This window comes from Mastomys coucha, unplaced genomic scaffold (assembly GCF_008632895.1).
Source record: "Mastomys coucha isolate ucsf_1 unplaced genomic scaffold, UCSF_Mcou_1 pScaffold14, whole genome shotgun sequence".
NCBI classification, from domain to species: domain Eukaryota; kingdom Metazoa; phylum Chordata; class Mammalia; order Rodentia; family Muridae; genus Mastomys; species Mastomys coucha.
In genome coordinates this window covers 15,509,152-15,529,217 of record NW_022196896.1, presented here as the reverse complement: position 1 = coordinate 15,529,217, position 20,066 = coordinate 15,509,152, and the positions used below count along the sequence as shown (strand labels likewise).

Below are 20,066 nucleotides of genomic sequence, written 5' to 3'. Positions count from 1 at the left end.
CCCCCCCCCCCCCGCCCCTAAACCAGAATGAAGTTATCTTTCGTACTGGTGACTGATGTAGAATCCTTTCTGAGTGTGCAGTGTTGTTTGAGTAAACCTAGGACTAATAATATCCCACTTTGAATGCTGAGTTCTGCCAGTCCATCTTTACCAGGCCCAAGGACCCACTGCTTGTGACTCTGACATGCGTCCCCTTCACAAAGTGCTTCTAGTGACCTGAATGAACCTGCATCATACATAAGGACCCTCAGTGGGTGGGTAGAACTGCAGTTCCCCTTGCCTATAGAGTTCTTACTAATGCCATGGGCAGATACAAGTACACGTAGGACACATTCCTTCTTTTAATTCCTTACCTGAAGATCTTATGTTTTCAGTCCACGACTTTGAAGACTATCTGAAGACCCGAAGGAGTGGCTGCTGGAGCCAGTGAATACCTTGCCCTTCGGAGGACACTTATGGGAGGTAGCGAACATGGTTTGAGGGAACAGGCCTCAGCTGTTTTCCAGCCAGTAGACAATGTGACCTTAGCCATTCTGGCTTTTGCAGGAGCAGAGACCTTCCCCAGACCTAGAGTTTCCAAAAGTCATTTTGCTAGAACATGACAATTACAAAGCTCTGGTTTCAGGAGAATCATGGCTCCAAAATATCTAGTTTGTGGGCACAGAAGGAGTCTTTGAAATACTGAAACAAATAAATCATCAATATGGCTTCACACCTAGTGCTGTTACCGTGCTTGGGAATCCGTTCTGTGCACAGTTAACTCCAGCTTCGCTTCCTAGCACTTAAAAACACGACTGTCCCTCATTACAGCTTCAGCTATCTTAAGGCAATCTATGACTGCTGAATAACAGACATAGACATTTATCAGGAACAGTTCATTTTACAGAAAGTAGTTTTGCTAACTGAAGAATTACCCACCCTCTGTTAGCAGGCATTTATGGTTATTTATTTGCTTTTATCCTGAAGCTGTAGATTAAAGATAAACTTCATTTGCCAGTAATATTTTAATCTTTTTCTTTATTTAGCACTTAAGCCATCCTCTGAACTTTAAAAAAAAATGGATATAGCTTGTAAGCTAAGATATTTGTTTCAGGGCTAAATAGAGGAATGCTCTTCAGTTTGTGGAGTTTACCCTTTATAGTTGTTCAGGATGGAAGTAGTCTTTCATATTTCTTTCACTCCTACCCCTTCTGAGAGATCACTTTTGGTTTATTAACCAAGCCCAGTGGCTAGATTTTAATTTTTAATTATATTTGAATTTTTTTTTTTGCAATAATGTGACAGAAGAGAACATTCAAATATTTGGCAGGTCTCTGTGTCAGCAGGAATGGCATATTCCTGTGAGTCCCTGTCAAGGTGATTTTTGTCTCAGTAGTAAGCTTCATGAGATTAGATCATGCCAAGCGCAAACAGGTTTTACCAACTGACCTGCATGAGATTAAATGGCAGCTCAGGTGTTAAATTGGGTGATGGTTTCTTCATGATGGCGGCTGGGAAAGTAAGGTCCCAAGCCCTCTCTCTTTCCATGGTTCTTAGTCTTTTACCGAGACAGGAGAGAAAGAAATAGCAACCAACACCAGGATTCAGACAATGGCGTGGGGTGGCTGACTTGGAGAATAGTGGCTCATAGAAAGGTTTTTAGGTGAGGGAATGCTATAAAAATAATAAAAAGCATAGGCTTCCAAATGAGAAACAGTCTACATAGCGACAGATTGCCTATGGATACACATGTGGCCAGTGTGGGAAGTACTGAAGCAACACTTATCTTAATTTCTCATCAGAGACCCAATCTGTAAACGCACAGCCTTGTTCCTCTCCATCTCAGTGTTCCTGCCCTGGTACTGTCCCCACTGACCCCTGGGTTGGCAATATGCAGAGGAACTTACAGGTTCTGGCCCAATATGTTTGTTCACTTCTTTGAAACTTTATTCTAATATCAAGAGTTATGGCACCCATAAACAATGTACAAAGCAATTACATTTTCCTTGAGAAGTTTTAGAAAATCTTTGGAGATACCCCGGGTCATCTATATTTAGACATCTGCTCAAACCATTGTATTTGATTTATTAGTAGAACTTTCTGTGCTTGTCTCTCGGTATTTACTTATAGTAAATGCAGATGCATATGTACAGACATTGCTGCATGTATGTATATGTCTCTGCTGATGTACAATGAATGTCCATTGTAAAGCATCTCAGGCCTCTAGGCATTGGAAAGTGTGGATTCAGTAGAGTTCAGGGAATGAAGACAGTGGCTTAGATAGTACCCCAAATGCTGTAGCTGATTAGAGGATGTGTCTGTAACCAGTGTGGCAAGTGGACGGACTTGGGTGCATGGTTTAGGTCACGTTATTTACTTGTTTTTACGTAAAGTAGGTGATAAGAAGGAGCCAATGGCTAGATGTTACTTGTTTTCCTTCCTTCCTACGTGAGACAGGACTCATGTAGCTAGATCTCACTTTTACAAGAGCTCATTTTAATTCTGTTTCTGGGAACACCCAATCTAAAAATGCATTGACAACTTGCAAATGTTTTCACCACACTAAGGAAAACAAGGAGATCAAGGAAAAGGAACCCAAATTATTCAATACAAAATGCATTGCCAGAGAAAGTGGGGACCTTTTTGCCAGGCAAGCTTTGGTAACACCTGCTAACCACCATCTCACCTTGTGTATTCAAATGTATGGAAGATGCTCTGGTTTCCCATAAGAAGTCTGAGGTAGTAGGAGCCTCATCTGGCATGATTTCAGCCTGCCTTTCAGCTGCTCGGGGCTGGTGGAGGCCCTGGACCTGTATCATCTGGTTTGCAAACACAGTGAACAGCATGTCCCTATCGAGGGCCCCAGTTTGGAGGCATCATACAGTGTTTATTTCTGGAGCTCTGAAGTTATGTTAGCACAGTTACTGTTGTTAGTAGTTTACAAGCCATACTTCCACTTGTACACTTGTAAGATAGATTTAAATTGTACACTATGTTGATTACTCTATATAAATGTGGAAATTCTGTATATTTGGTCTTATGCTCTATGTATTTGATGTGTAAATGATAACTAATGGATATGAAATAGTTTACTGTGGATGTCTTCATTCCAATTCATTTCTTTTGAAAATGTGAATGTTTAATTTTTATATCTATGGGGAAATATGGAAATTTGCATCAAATATGCTGTTAAGAGGTGGCCTCTTAGATTACTAGGGGAATAATTTGTTGTAAGGCTGCTGTACAATTGGGCCAAGGTAATGAATTTTTTAGGCACATAAATTCCCACTTGGATTTTAAATGAGTGTGTTTTTAAAGTAGAAGCACTGGTCTCTGGAATACGTAGTCCTCCATTTTCTACCCCTTCACCATGCTCGTGTGGCCTGCCACAAGCACTGAGAGGAAGGATAACCCTGGCCAAGAAGGAATCAGAAGGACAGCTAGGGGCACATCTTAAAGCTTTAGCTGTGGCTAGACCCTGTAATGAGTCCACTTTTTATTGCCTCTCTTAGTTTCTGTTCTTCAATAAAGTAACTATCCTTCCCATTTACAGACCACAGGGTTTGCATATGGCTAAAGTGTGGGTAATATGTTTAAGGCAGAGATGCACAGGTATGGTTTTGGAAAGATAAATCTGTTTCTACATATCCCATAGTAAGTGTGTGGTGTTGTACCTCAGAACAGCTGGACCTACAGGCATGACAGGTTCTGTGGGGATGGGCAGGCTGCTTCAAATTATCTTCTTCAAATCTGATGCTTTGATACGGAAACATTTTTTTACCATTTTAGGGAAAATACAATAAGGTAATATCCAAATTTTCCCCCACAATCAGAATATCTGTTAAGCAGAACATGAGAGGATCGCTAATCCCACATTCTAAATGGAATGGTTTGAATTTCTGTTGTCTGAGAACTAATGAGATGGGATGGAGCTCAGTGACAGTGCTTGCTGAGCACCCCACAGTACTGGCCGCCTCACACACACACACAGATCTTGCTTAAAAACTCTACTCCTCCTTTTCTTCCTCCCTCCCTTGCTCCCTCCCTTGCTCCCTCCCTCTTTCTCCTTCCCTCTTCTTCCTTCCCAGATCTCTCTTGTTTTTCCAAAGCAGGGTTCCTCTTTGTAGCCCTGCCTGTCCTGAAACTCACTCTGTAAATTAGAATATCCTTGAAGTCAGAGATCTGTCTGCCTTTGTCTCCTGAATACTGAGATGAAAGGCATATGCCACCACTACACCAAGCCTAAAAATTCTTTCTTAACCATTCACCAGCTTATTTTTAATTATATTTACATATACATGTGCATATACATCACACGCATATATACATACACACACATATATACATATATATATACATATATATATATATACAGATCTGTCTGTCTATGTATCATATTGCTATCTAGATTTGGATTGCCTGGAGCTTACTATATAGACCAGAGAGCTCCTTTTGCTCTGCCGTCTGAATTCTGGAATTAAAGGTATGCACCACCATGCCCACTCTCCATGGACCCTCATCAGGTATATTTTGGGACAAATATCCTCTACCCAAATGTAACTTGGTGCCAGACCCTTCTAGACCTTGTGTGGAGAAGTGTGGACGTAGGCTCTATAGTTAGCACCTGCCTTGCTACAGAGGCATTGCTGTACTTGCCTTTAAATGCACTAGGGAAGGGATGGTTGCCTTCCATCTTGCACTGCTGGAGGGTGAAGAAGAGCGCTTTGCTGCTCATGCTGAGTGTTCCCTGACTCTCGTAGTTTGTCTACCTTTTCTGCAAGTGCTGAGATGGAAGAACTGGTCCCCGTACTCCAGGACCTGCCGCTTTTGTCAGCTCCCATTAAAGGTTTCCCAGTTGGGCTGATTCCTTTCAGCAACAGGCTTGCCTTTTTAGAGACTTCCCCAGCTAAACTAGCATATCCTATAGACAAAAGAGACCTCTGGAAAGTACAGAGGAAAGGGAGACTGTCTCTTCCCTAGGGAGTTAGTGTGAGGTTGCTCTGTGTGCACGAGGGAGGTGCCTGTCTGGTTGATATTAAGACTTAACAGAGTTATCTTTAGTGGACGTGGCCTTAGGGTCTGTGATTTTCTCACCGAGGAGTAGGGGTTGGATTGCCTTGGGTGAGTGTTCGGCAGTGTGTCCTGGCCAATTCTAAATAACACCAGAGTCCATGGCAGCCTTGAAAAGGAAAGTCAGAGAAAGACAGAAAGGATCAAGAGTCTCAGATCCCTGTCCTAAAAGGTGCACAGGCTAGCCGATCATGCTGCGGGTGCCTCCTCTGCCCTTGTGGGCCTCTCTCCCACTTCACTTGAGAATTCTGGGAAGCTGGCAGTGACATAAAATAGTTCCCATTTGTTGGCAGCTTAAAGATTGATGAGGTATGTGAGGAGGTAGGGCCAGACTGTTTGGAAGCTAGCTTGTCTACAAGGAGGGATTTCTGAGCAGGGGGCTAACATGGGCACTGCATTTAAGAGATGTTTACATGAGGGCAGTCTGTGTGCAGGACTAATCAGAGAAGAGGCCACTGTGCTGGAGAGTGTGACCGAATTTCCATGACTTAGTGAGGAAAGAGCAGGGAATAGGGCAGGGTTCTGGGTAGGCAGAAAGGAAAGGCTGCAATCTTGGATGTGTGGGCATAGGAAAGAGATGAAGATGAGGCTGAGGTTTCCACTCTGATGCTGTTAATGTCTGATGGAGGAAACAAGAAGGAGGGGAACGGGCTAGGGGAGGGCAAGCCATCCAATAGGAGGCTGGGTCCTCAAACTTCTCAAAGTGTGTGTGTTCGTGTGTGTGTGTGTGTGTGTGTGTGTGTGTGTGTGTGTGTGTCCAATAGGAGGCTGGGTCCTCAAACTTCTCAAAGTGTGTGTGTGTGTGTATGTGTGGATCAGAGGGTGATGGTGGGTGAAACCACACTGCAGAGATAGGTGAAGCACAAAGGTTGGATAGAGAACAATGATTGCATTTGTATGATGTTTAATTGTCTTGAGGACGATAGAAACCATGTTTGTGCCCTTCTACATAAAATGAGGAGCCTTGCATGTTGATCTTTGAAATCTTCCAGCCCAAACCTGTTCCCACCCTTCCCTGACGCTGACTACTGCTCTGTATACTGATTAATCTCCTGCTTTGATGATCCTTACAACAGTGGAAAGAGGAGTTAATTGACCAAATCAAGTAATTATAGCTAACATTAACAGATCACTATGCACCAAGTACAGTGTTCTTAGCATGTAATCTTCACTTCAATGCTAGGAGATATATTTTGTTCTTGTCACCATCATAATCATCATTGTAAATATTTATTTCTTTTTCTTTTCTTTTTTTTTTAAAACGTATTTGCTTTATTTTTATGTGTACGAGTACGCTGTCACCGTCTTCAGACACACCAGAAAAGGGCGTCAGATCCCGTTACAGATGGTTGTGAGCCACCATGTGGTTGCTGGGAATTGAACTCAGGACCTCTGGAAGAGCAGTCAGTGCCCTTAACCACTGAGCCATCTCTCCAGCCCAATATTTACTTCTTTAACAGTGAGTTAATGGTGCTTAACTTTATTAATCATTATCTAATTTTAAGTTGGTTAACTTTATGTGTCAACTTGAATTCGTCATGAGGTCCCTTGACTGAATACTATTTCTGAGTATGTCTTTGAGGGTGTTTCCCAACAAGATTAGCCTTATAGGAATTTACATACTGTAAGATAAAATTCACACTGTAAAAGACCTTTGAAGAGGAACTCAGCAACAACGTGGTAAGGTGAGGGCATACATACACTGCTTCTATTCCTAGATCTATATTCCTGACCCAAAGCCACAGGAATAGGATCCTGACTAATAGAGAGGGAGGACCAGGGACAAGAAGATGCAGAAAACAAGAAGTTTGAGACCAGAAGTCCTACATGAGCTGATGGCTTCTACCAAGCAAATTTATTAAGAAGTTTTATAAAAAATATTATGCAGGATCTTATATACAATTTGCAGGGGAGAGACATGACAGAGTCAGTAGAAAACTTTCATAAAATGAGACAAAGTCAGTAGGATGCTAATCGAGCAAGGCCGATGCAAAAGGAACACAGAATACCTCACAGACCAAGCACTCAGCGAGCAGCCTTGGGACTGATAGCTCCAGTCTTCTTTGGGGGAAAAGCCAACTTCCCGGGAATGGGAACCTTAACTCCTCCAAGGCCCTGGTTTTAGCCCCAGACTGGACCTTGCCAAGTCTGTCTCTGGGCAAGGACATAGAGTGCCATTCCTTTTACCAGGGCTTCTGAGAAAGCCTTGGGTCAATCTGGCTCCCAGCATATTTCAGAGAGAAGGAATTCACTGACTCAGCAGGAGTAGGCTTCCTTATCTATGAGGGTGTGGGAGAGTGGGCAAAAGTGGGTGTCATTCATTCCACCGAGGGCCCAGAGAAGACAAAAGTGGAGGGAGGAAAGGGAAAATCCCCATCTCTTACCTGCTTTACTGCTTCAGCTGACATCTTGTCATCTGTCCTCGGATTAGGATTTACATATTAGTTTTTCAAGTTTCTGGACTCACATTGGATTCTACCATCTTCCATTGGGGGTGGACCAGTGCTATATAAAGATAAGCACTGACCTTGCCCTCAGTAGAAGGTCAGACATGAACATACAAGTTTGATCAAACATTAATGTTGGTAATAAGGTAGTCCGGGCCCCACAATGGAGCGAGTCATCTAGGCCGTAAGCAAGGGGCCCTTGCAGATGTCCTTCCCGGTTCTTTATCCCACCATTCATCTGACTTCATAGCACTAACAGCTAACTTACTCTTACAACCAAGCTACAACAATTTTAGAAGTGCCCTCTCCACAGGAGAGAAGGAAGCAAGCTTAGCTTTCTTTGGTTGGGAAAAACAAAAAACCAAAAAACATAAAAGCAAGATGTTTGAGAAAGCATAAAAATTCACAGACTGACCATGTGACCTAAATTAATTAATTAATTCATTCATTCATTCATTTTCTCTCCCCTTCTTTCTTTCTCTCTCTTTCTTTCATCTTTGGACAAGATATAAAAAAGACTTAATACATTTTCTGTTCTTTAAATGTATACACAGAGAAAGACTTGGTTAAAATATGTCAAAGACACAGGAAACAGACAAATTCTGCTAAAATCAAGAGAATCTGGTGGTATCCAAAAACTCAGAAGTAATCCGAAGCAGCCATTCGAGGGCTAGACCCATAGAGAACAGTCATCTCGAATGGCTCTTGGCTCCCCTGCCTCTGTTGACTTTATTTCACAAGTTAATATGCAGCTCAATACTATCCATTGCCTTATTTCTAATCATTTCACATAATAATAGTCTTTTATTTTAATAATACAATATCAGATTTGACTTTGGTCATTATTTACCGGCAGTTCTCAGTAGGTGGCACTAGACATACTACGACAGGGTTGAAAAGTGCTTGGCAATTATTATACATGAGACAATTGCTAGAAGCTTTGTGATTTTTGGCAAGAGAAGCTGAATTGGGATTGCTTTTGAAATTTTTGGACATTCAACCTGGTCATTTCTCCATCCATAAGATGTTTTTGAAGGATGTATGGCAAAAACCCTTCCCAGTGAGAAATGAGTTCTTCAAAGGAAGATTCCCCACTGGAAAATCTTGAACACTTCCTCTCATCAGGTGTCTTGTGCTGTTTCACTCTGTGTAGACTTCCGAGGTTCCTGGACCACTGTGGTGGGTGTCTCTGTGTAGACTTCCGAGGTTCCTGGACCACTGTGGTGGGTGTCTCTGTGTAGACTTCTGAGGTTCCTGGACCACTGTGGTGGGTGTCTCTGTGTAGACTTCTGAGGTTCCTGGACCACTGTGGTGGATGTCTCCCTGAGGGGCCTGCTGACTTTCTCTCAGTTTGCCCGAGTAGACTGTAAAGGTCACATGGGAGCTCCTGAGGAATGTTAGTTAAGTCACTCTTGTGGATATGCAGCCACACATAACCATGAGTGGGCAATGACTAAGGCAGTTATTAGCCTCAAGACACTGTAGTTGTTAGCCACAAACAAGTAAGCTTTGGAAAGGTGTTGGCCATTCTCTTCCAGGATCTCCATTATCTGGAAGCAAAGGGAATATCTTTCTTCTACTTTGGGTTTGCTAGTTGATGTCACGTGATCCAGGTCACCAATTTTATACATCACACCAGCAGAGAGAAGCCAATCAGATAGCTTTATTTTCAACATCTTGGGCTTCCAGGAGGGTCACTTTGCATCTTATGACAAATAAAGATAGTACTAGGTTTGATGCGCAGGTGTACCCTGACAGAGCTGTGAATGATCTTAAGCCTCAGGTGAATCGGCAGAAGGATGCCTTAGAGTTTGGACTCTTGGAAGTGATTGCCAGGTTTATCATTAGCTTTTTCAAATATAGCAGCTTATAAGCTCCACAATTAGTGTATTCATTTTGAGTGCTCACATGATCAGCTTCTGCATTGGAAAAATAGTATCGTACCACATGGGGGTGATAGCTAATTACCACATGAGCATTAATGTCATGCAAATCCACTTTCTGATTTGATAGCCCTGAAAAGGGTTTGGTAGAGTACATTACTGAGTAAATACATCCATACAATCTCATAATGCACTTGTAGACTATACCAAATTTCCCAGCCCCAATTTCTTCTACTTCCAAGAATTTGTTTTCACAACAGGAAGCCATATTAGTTTACCATAGAAACTAGCACATTCTGATTTGCGTTCCCCTTCTGCAATTTCCTCAGGAGAGCTTCTGGTTTTCCTCCTGCCCTTTACCTGAGGAATGATTTTCTGTAGGGCTCTAGAATGAATGGATTGACATTGACTAATGACAAAGAGGTCTTCTTATCAGTGTTTATAGCTTCAGGCAGAGAACTTTTCTGAAGAAATCTCTGGCTGGCTCAGCAAACTTTTGGGAGTTTGCCACTGGACCCCTGCCTAGCTCTTGCTGTGTAGTATTGGTGTCTCCAGACATTTGGAAGAGTCTGAAACTAGAATCAGAAGCATAGCATCTGGGCTTCCCTTGTCTCTCTCCTGAGAGGCAACAAGTTCATCTCTGAGCAGAGTCTTGGGATGCCCTAAGTCCTCATCCTCATAACTCATGAATCTTGGCCTCAAGGTCTCTCTGCTGTCTTCTGCCCTTTGATCTGTCTCCTCCTAATCAAAGAAGTTTAATTTTGTATTCAGCCCCTGGTTTGTGCCCCCATCTCAGTGAAGGGCCTTACAGGGTGGGCAAGGAGGTCTCTGGGAAGGAAACACTGAATCCTCAAAGGTAAACAGACAAACAAACCAATCTCAATATCTCTCCCAACATTAGCCCACCCTCCTTCCACCAATCAACACCCCTTGATCTGAGTCCTAAATAAGTGTGAGATTCTGCTGTGCCATCAGCTAGGGTGACTCAACACTCCTAAGGATCCTCCATAATCAACACCTTACACTAAACAATGTTTGCAATGAAGGGATGAAGGATGCAACAATGCATCTGAAAATAGATATGGAGTGAGTCTTCAGTAGCCAAGAACCTGGTTTTACCAATGGCATTCTAGTTGCCCGGAGGTCAGCGGTATGGAATGGTTGTGTGTCTATTTTATGCTTTAACATCATCTAAGTGTTTCCTTGTAGAAGCTTCCTTAAAGGAACATTCCCAAGTCACTGTGCATTAGCTTTCTTTCCTGCAAGTAGTGTCCTGGGAAGCTATTTAGAGCCCCGAGGATGAAATTCTCTGAGAAGTCCATTGTGAAACGCTCGTGGTTCTGGCCAGAATAAACATTTGCTTTCACTTTAGATGTCAATAGGTACTTATTTTCTAGGCAGGGCTTCCTTGCTGGCTCTAGGATGTTTGATTTCTGTGCTGGATAAGATGAAGGCTTTAAAGCCCACAGCAGCTGGGGGTCCAAACAGGACCACACAATCCACTTCTCTCCGCAGCATGACACACATAGTAAGTGCTCAATGAAGATTTACTACAGAAATGGACAGATTCTCAGGTAAAAGACAAATCGAATTGCAAAGAAATATCCAAACTTTGAAGTTTGACACAACACACTGTGCAAAGGGAGTCAGTAAATTACTCATAAAACAAACCACAGGTGCCTGAAATGCAGGATAGTAATTTTTGTAGGCTCAGGTGGTTTATGCAGTCTTCAGCATCCCTTGTTGGAATTATAGCCCTACAATTCAAATAGCTTCTGCTTCCCTGAAACATACATAGCATGGGTATGAATTCCAAATCCTGCCCATTGGTGGCACCGTGTATCTTCACTGTTGAACACTTCTGCTGCCCAATAAAGTCATTTCTTGGCACCTTCAGTGTTAGGTATCTTAATTTCATATTACTAAAAACACAGAGGCACCCAGATATTTCTTTTTATTACTTGGTCAAAGCTATACACATTGAAATGTTATAGACTTCTCACAACTTCACTCCTGGGCTGGTGATGCAAATGAAAGCACTCACTGTACGAGCTTCTTAGACTCCATGGCAGTGGGAAAGCGCTGACTGCCAAAGGTTGGTCTCCAATCTCCACATGTGTGCTGCGTCTCACAGGCCCCACACATACAAAATACTTACACACACACACTCACACACACACACTAATAGTATGTAGTGTAAGACACTTTTAGAAGTAATTTCCTCTTAGCTATTGGCTCTTGCATGCTATAGTAAGCAGAGTGAGGTCAGAGACGCTTCTACTGGAGTGACTGGAGTGTAGTAGGAAATAATGAGCCCTCTCTTATTTTTCCCTCTCCTTATTTTTCCTATAAGATGAATTCTAATTCATAGTAATGCGATGTTGCTTTGGGTCGTCTTTCCTATGCTATCTTTTGTGTGTAATGAGTATCTCATAAACAGGCACAACGTGTGCAAGTGTACAGCAGCTCTGTGGGCTTTGTTGTTCCCTCTGAAGTTGGATGGTGTACCAGGAAAGCCTCATTAAGGTGTGCTGTGTTTACTCTTAGACAATGAAGAGCTGAGAGGAAAATCTCTACTTCTTCAAAGTAGTTGTTGTTCTATTATTATTAATCAATTATACATCTAATCAAGTGCTTAACTTGACCAACACTCATCTGCTGCGCTTTGGTCTCCATCTAAAGAAGGAGAAACATCTTTCTTTGTTCTCTTCATTTCCTGCCCTTCCTCTGTGTGCTATCCTGTGCATGCACTGACTACCCCAGCTTTTAGTCACAGCTCTTGATTTTTCTCAAGTTAAAAATAGAAGAATCATTTAGAAGATTGTAGATATTTACAGATGTGTAAGGATGGCTTTCTGGGGGTACCTTCACAGTCCCCTTGAAGCCTCCCTAGTCCTGGAAATCTATCCCTTTTAATAAAACAAGAAGTTGTGCCTCTGGCTAGCTGCTCTGAGATGCTTTTACTCATGGGTTGGATTCTACCACTCTTCCAAAATCCTCCCTGGAAACATCTGTCTCCAATATGATGCCACTCAGAACTGCAGAGTGGTGAAACATTTATTTGAAAAAATTTGATGGAATGATGTCATTAAAGAGAAAGATTTTCTTTTCCCCAAATAATGATGGTGCAATTGATTTTTTAATCTATCTTTATGTTAAAACAAGACCTAACAAAAATATTGACTTTTCACAAAACCCCAGTCTGATACACATGCTGATGTGTTTCTATGGCTTCACTGATGGGAAAGGGATTAGCTGGCACCTACTGTCTGTGGTTCTCAGGCAAGAGTGTGGTCACAGAGGCTGGTGAGATGATGGTTCAGTGGTTAAGAGCACTAACTGCTCTTCCAGAGGTTCTGAGTTCAAATCCCAGCAACCACATGGTGGCTCACAACCATCTAGAATGAGATCTGGTGCCCTCTTCTGATGTATCTGAAGAGAGTGACGTTGTTCTCACATACATAAAATAAACAAACCTTAAACCTTCTGCTCTGGGAAGGAGTGGGCCAGAGCAAGCAAGGATGGATTGAGAAGAAAAAAAAAAGAGTGAGGTCACAGTACCCACTTTACATCTAGTAAAACATAGCATGTAAAACAGAGCCAAATACTTTCTGGGCAGGCCTGAGAGTCTCACCTAAGTGGATAGGACTTTGGCACCCATTCTTTCCAGGCTCAGTGTGGGAGACCGCCTCGTGCCTCTCTTTCTTCTCACAGCGCCTTTGCTTTCTTTCCCATTGCTAGGTAATAGAATGGAAATTCCCCATTAGTCTAAGTAACTTGTTACAGCAGCTAGACTTTGTCTCTGATATGAGATTCAGAGTACTCTGAGATTCTTTAGCAAGCTGGCTAGTTAGAGTCACTGAATCAGGTTCAGTGAGATAGTCTGCCTCAGTAAATAAAGTGGAGATTGGTTGAGAAAGGGTTCTGACATTTCTGACATCAGCATCTGGCTTCTGCATGCATATGTATATATATGTGATCACAGCCATACACACACACATACACACACACACACACACACGCAGGCTGATAATTCAGGTGTGTAATCCCAGCTACTTGGAAGTGGAGGCAGGATGCAGGTAGTTCAGGACTTCTTGGGCAACTTAGTAAGAGCCTATCTAAAAAAATCAAAAAGTTAAATCAAAAGGCTGGGGATGAAGTTCACTGGTAGAGCACTTACCTTGCATGTGTGAGGCCCCTAGTGCTACAGGCAAAGGAAGATTACTCAGCAGCACGCCCCAGGAGGCAACCGAGATGTGTCCCAATATCTCTTTCTTCTTTTCTGTTTTTATTGCTGTTCTGAACTTGGGTCCCACTGACCTATATCCATAGTCCTTCCTGTTGGCTCATTCGCTGGCTCCTTGCCATCTTAACAATAGACATAAATCCATAGCCTTCTTGTCAAATCTAATACCAAAGTCTTTGAGCTTTCATTCTCTGTATGTCCCAGGGGAACTTTCTTTCCATGGGTTTTGTTCTCCATCTAGATAACCTACTACTCAAATTTGCCTTAGCCTCTTTGTTGCCTTAATGTCTCAGCTCAGGGTTTCCATTGTCATCGTATCTGTGCTCACCCAGTTCATCCTTCTCCAAGGAATTTTCGTACCCCAGGGTTCCATCGTAACTTTAGACGCACACACAGTCCATCTGTTCAGTTACTACCTAGCCTATGCCTGCATACTTTCTATTCATTCTCAGAAGTAGAAGCACTATATCTCACTGTATAAATTATACACTTCCAGAAAAAAGTAATAGAGCTTCTGAATTAGGACAAACTACTCCCTTGCTAGGTGTGTGTGCGTGTGCGTGTGCGTGCATGTGTGTGTGTGTGTGTGTGTGTGTGTGTGTGGTGATGGTGGTGGTGGGTGGTGGTAGTGTCAATAACTATCTTGTTAAAGGTGGGGATAGTTAGAAGATAAGGGAAAGAACCCATTACTGAGTGATTTCTAGGGAGATGGGACTGTGACAGTGTCTCACTATGAAGCCTAGACTGGCTCAAACTTTCCAGCTCATACGATCCTTCTTACTTAGCACCCTATGTAGCCTGTGCAGGCTTGTGCTATCACTTCCCACTGCTTGAGTGATTTTAAAAGAAAAGCCCATAGAACCTGGTGGTTAATGACTTATCTAAGCTATTATTGAGATTATTTTTATTTTTGTGCTGTTCAAACTTTTGAAGCGATGGGTTCCATATGCATCCAGACTCCTGGGCAAAGAAGTTCTTTCTTTTATTTGTCCTAAATTACCCTTTATACCAATGATCCTACTTAAAGCATAAGGTCTATATGCTTTTAAAGGTTAGGGCACTATTTAGCCAGACACCCAAATATTTATACACAGAAATCTTCATGAGTGTTGTCTGATTAATGCTTGTCTTCTTGGGAAAGCTGTGAATAATGTCAACATGAACTACATTATCCCAGCTAGAAATTCATCCATTTAGTTTAACTTGCATGTAATGACACCTGAGAGCCAGGAGCTGTTTGCAGAGTGTTTGTTGCAATGCTGTTGTAGCTCATTCATGATGACTGGTGCTGCAGAATCTTCTGCATACCAAGTAAGGGACTCAGCATTAAGTGGGAAATTTAGGTGCTGCTGGAGGTCTTCAATATGTGATGGATATAAAAAGGGAAATGCACCAAGGCTCAGGTGTAGAGAAATTTTAATCTAGCAATGTGGCTGCTCTGTCAAGGGATCACATTCAAAAGCCTTCTAGGTCTTTATGATGGAAGGCAGACATGCCCTGAATTACAGTGTTCTCTGACTGGAATACAGACACTCCCTTAGTACATACCTTTAATCCCTAACCATAAAAGTATGGTTAGTTTGTAGGAGGAAGCAGCCATGTTTGAAAGTAACATCTAACTGAGGGGCAGGCAAAGTGATGAATCAGAGAAAGATTTGACAGAATGAGTCAGAGATAGGATATGCCCAACTCTCATGAGAACAGACAAAGTGACTTAAGAAAGCAGTGTAGAAAGAAAGGTGTGTGTGGCAGTTTTAGCTGGACATTTTACCATAATAGGAGGCAGAGAGAACAAGCTAGATGCAGGTGAAGACAGAATGAGCCAGAGAATGAGAAGGAGTCAGAAGATTAGAACGTATTGCCAAAGCTAATATGAGGCCAGGCAGAGCAATTCAGTCAGAAGTTGAGAGAAACCACATTGAATCAGTCAGCTGGGAAGATTAGATTATGTAAAGGCTAGAAGCTTCCAGGACTAGGACTAAGGATAGTTAGAACAGAGAAGGAAATGCTCTGGGCTTAGCCCAAGCTGTATTCACAAAGCTTGGGTATATGGCTCTCATGTCATCACTTCATCTGAGGAAATAAAAGCAAAATTTACATTCAGGGAAATCCTTATTTGGATAAAAAGAACCTTTACTACTACTACTACTACTATTACTACTACTACTACTACTACTACTACTACTACTACTACTAAAATTTCTCAGACATGGACCCTCCTCACACCTGCCTTGTGCTGGTTTGTTTGTTTTTGTTTTTAAACATTTGATGAAACGAGCAGGTTCTCTTATACCTTCCCTGTCTTCTTCACTCACAGTCTTGTTCTGTTAATGGCACCTCAGGCCATGTGATTTACATGTCTCTCATTACTTTAGAACCTCATCTTCATGATCTTTAGCCTGGGCTATCCTGTAGGATGATGGAAGATTTGGTCACACAGACTATAAATCTTGGTCCCTATCCTGATCTGGGTTTTGATTTACTCGCTGCTTCTCACCATCTGTGGTCATGGTGTTGGCTTAGACTGCTCTGGGTTTGGTCCAGTTCTCACTGTGCACATTTATGGTGTTGGTTTGTGAGGATGAGGCCCACCTGAAATCTCCAAGAAGCCAGATCCTCTGAACATCTCTGATCTGATTGCAATGATCACAACAGCTACATAGGGTCTTGCAGTATTTCCGTAACGTTTGAGTGTTTTGACACATGCTTATCTTCCCATGTGCTTGGGGAGCTCATGCAGCATCATCAGGAGCTTGAGGCCAGTGTGCCCAATGCTGTGAGGCTGGGTCTTAGGAAAATAAAAGACCCCCTTTAAATATTCCTGGTATTGTATGATTTCCCAGTGCTCTGGGTGCTTTCTAGGTTACTACAGTTAGCCTTGCTCTGGCTTCTACTCTTGTTTCTGTGCTTCACCTGCACTGACAGCTTCCTACTAGTGAGCAGCTGACTCTGATCAGTGAGTAAAATTGTCTTTGTGACAAATTCAATATCCACAATGCTATAATGCTGTGACAGAATCATGTGCGGCAGAGTGGAATAGACTGTACTCCATCTGGATTAGTTAAGATTTGTTGGATTACAAGCCCTAGAATCGCTTGGAAGAACTTGATTGTATCTCACAAGGGTTTAGGAAGAATGGTATTTTCTAGGGACACATGACTGACAATGTTTTCCATTTACTTTTCAAAAAAAAAAAAAAAAAAAAAAAAAAAGAAAAGCTAAGAGCTTTATTGATTTGGGCTAAGATTTGACTCCAGGTTTCCTGTCCCCAGGTAAACTTTCTTTCTTCTCCGTCTCCTGTCTTAGGATCATAAGATCAAAGATGACTTTTATTTTGACAAATAATCATTCTCCAATTTTATAAAGTAATATTAACATCTAAGAAAACATTTTTCAATACAATGTATTTTTATGAAAAGCAGTAACTTTTATTAGCTTATTTTGTGTTTCTGTAGCATAATAACAAATGCTAGGTGACTTATAAGGAAACCTATCTCTTGAATCTAGTGGCTGGCCGGTTCAGCAGGAAGCTCAGTAGTCAGATGCGGAAACTCTAGTGAAGACCTCCTAGCTGTCTAGCAACATGGCAGAAAAGCAGAAAGAGGAGCAGCCATGTACCATAGGGCCAGCTAACTCTGCTGTGTGGCCTCACATTTACACAAGGAGAATCCCAACCCATTCTCTTATTAATCCATCATGGAGGTGAAGCCCCATGACCTGGTTACTTTTCACTAGTACCCACTGCTTGAAGGTTCTACCTAAATACCACTTTACTTGGGGACTAAGCTTCTAGCACAGGAATCCCACAGGACAAGTGTATTACCCATATGCAAATGACCCTTGACTATGGTTCAATCTACCATTTTTTTTTCAACGTTGTGCTGGTATGAAGGTGATATGTATTCAGTTGAAACCATATTTTGAATTTTTAATATTGATCTTTTTGTGAAGTATTACTATGTAGACAATACCCTTTCAAGATGTATTGTCCAATACAGTAGTCACACATGCCTCCTGAATACTTAAAATCTAACTCCTGCAAGAGAGACATTTTGAAATACAAATGAAAAAAAGATAAACATGGTTAGTGGCTTCCATACTGAACAGCGAAGTTCTAGAATACCAGTGCTAGATAGAATGTCCTGGTAGGGACAGATATGATCAGGTTATGACTTTCATGAGTTCTCCATTAGAAGCCAGTCCTGTGCAATGCCAGCATAACTAATCAAGTTAAAAAAAATAAATCAGTCAATTTTTTACATTCAGTAGATTTAGAGTCTTTTCTGTTGTGAATGTACTAGTGGGATCAGAGAGGATGCTCTGTAAAAGCCCCTGCTCGCCGCGTATATTATGATATATCAATACAAAAGAATAGTAAATAAGATACTATTTCATGAAGGTTCTTCCCTTAGATTATTCACGTATGTGGTTACATTTTTGTAAGATTTCTGACATTTCATTTACATTTTAAGAATGTAATAAAAGTATCAATTCGCGTTCATTTGCCTGTCACTGGCTAAGTTGCAAATGGGGTGGGAGCTAACGGGGGAATCTTAAATCTTTCATTAGCACAGCCTGATCTCTAGAGGGGCTACAACTTGCACGTTGGATATAGTCCAAGTCCAGGAGGATCTTTTTCGACATTCCTAAAGACAAAACCAATTCTCTGAGCTTCTCATGGGCCCGAGTCTTGTCTATCCTCTTAAGAACGGGACTTGGGTTGTAGTGGAAAGGGAGCGTGCCATCTGTTCCCAGCTTAGACCTGCCTCCCCGCTAGTCCTTGGAGCGCAGGTTGGATTCACAGTTGATCTGGTCCAGGGTTTCATTATGGGTCCCCCCAACCCTCACTCCTCCCGGAAAGAAGTACCCCAAGGAACAGTCTGAAGTCTTTCTCCTTTCCTCCACCAGAGCGGGGAGTCCAAACCCAGGTTGGTGCTCTAGGAAAGTGAAAGAAACTAACACCAGATTTTGTCTTCTCTCTTCCCTTTCGTCTTCCTGAGGCTAAGGGTACAGTGCAGATGTCCTTGGGCTACTGCTAACTTACACGGAACTAATCTGATTCCAAGCGCCAGTGGGGTGAATGTGAGCAGCCAGAGGTACTGTTTTCTTGGTTCTTCGCAGCAGTGGGCAGTACCTTTGGACTCCCCTTAGTACACATCTTCTGAAAAGCATCAGGATAGGACCCCAAGCTACCACAAGAGGGCAGCAAATGATTTCCAATGTGGTTTTGTTTCCTTTTTAAAAAATCATTTTGCTTTGCTTCTATTTAATCGAGAACTAAAAATTTGCTGCTGAGGGGAGGGATGGGACCTAGGTCTCATTTCCCCGCACACTCTTGTTAGCACAGCTTATCACTGGAGCGTGGCAAGTGTGGGCTGGTGGTCTCCCCACCCAGAGAGGAGCGGAGGTTGTGGCTCTTTGTATGCTCAGCTTTCGAGGTCAGGGTTTATGCCCAGGGAAAGGAAAGCTTCTGCATTGCACCTGGTAGGGCACAAATACACGTTATTGTTTTAACACCTCTTGTTTTTAAAGATCCTTCACACCACATATCTTGCCAAATTATTAGATGCTAAACAGTTGACAATTCACTTACTTAGGAGGCAGAAGAAGGGGTCTTGTTGGAAGTCTTTTCCTTGTTGGTCATAGGGTTGAACGTTGTCCTGTGACTGTGTATATATCATTGCTTCTGTGCTCCCATTGTGGAAGGCACAGACAGGCCTAGGCTGAATTATGAGTTTGGCCCTTCTGTGACATCCTTTCATTTCCCGTCTCTATGTCCTTCTGTCTCATGGGAGGGTCCTTCTATAGTCTCCAAATTCAAATCAATGAATATTTATTAGGTACTTCTACAGGAAAATCACTGGGTACATATCTTAAGGGACATAAAATAATGCCCACAATAACTTACGTATTAGATATGTGTGCTTAGTTGATTTGCTGACATTTCATTATCCCCCGAACAATCCTATAAACTAGGTATTATTTCTAATATACAAATGGAGACATTGAGGCTGTGGGCCATTAAACAGTTTGTCACTTAGCTTGTCAACAGGAGGAGCAGGGACTTGAATGCAGACCTCACTGACGACAGACCCCTAATCACACTGCTATATTCCTAGAATGGCAGTTCGTACCAAATGTCTTCTAAGTTAATGCAGCAGCTCTCTGACATGGATGTATAGAAGAAGGATCTAGGGGGCTTCTTTGTTTGTTTGTTTGTTGTTGTTTTGTTTTTGTTTTTGTTTTCTTTTGTTTTAAGACGGGATCTCTCTGTGTAGCCCTGGCTGTCCTGGAACTCACTCTGTAGACCAGGCTGGCCTGGAACTCAGAAATCCGCCTGCCTCTGCCTCCCAAGTTCTGGGATTAAAGGCGTGCACCACTGCCCAGATTCTAGGGAGCTTTTAAATTCCCATGTCAGCATCCTATCCAACAAGGTAGGGG

At 42.2% G+C, this 20,066-nt stretch overlaps 1 pseudogene; it reads right to left on the bottom strand.

Moving 5' to 3' along the window:
- Positions 1-8,902: 8,902 nt before the first annotated feature.
- Positions 8,903-20,066, bottom strand: part of LOC116088950 — a 21,073-nt pseudogene continuing 9,909 nt past the window's right edge.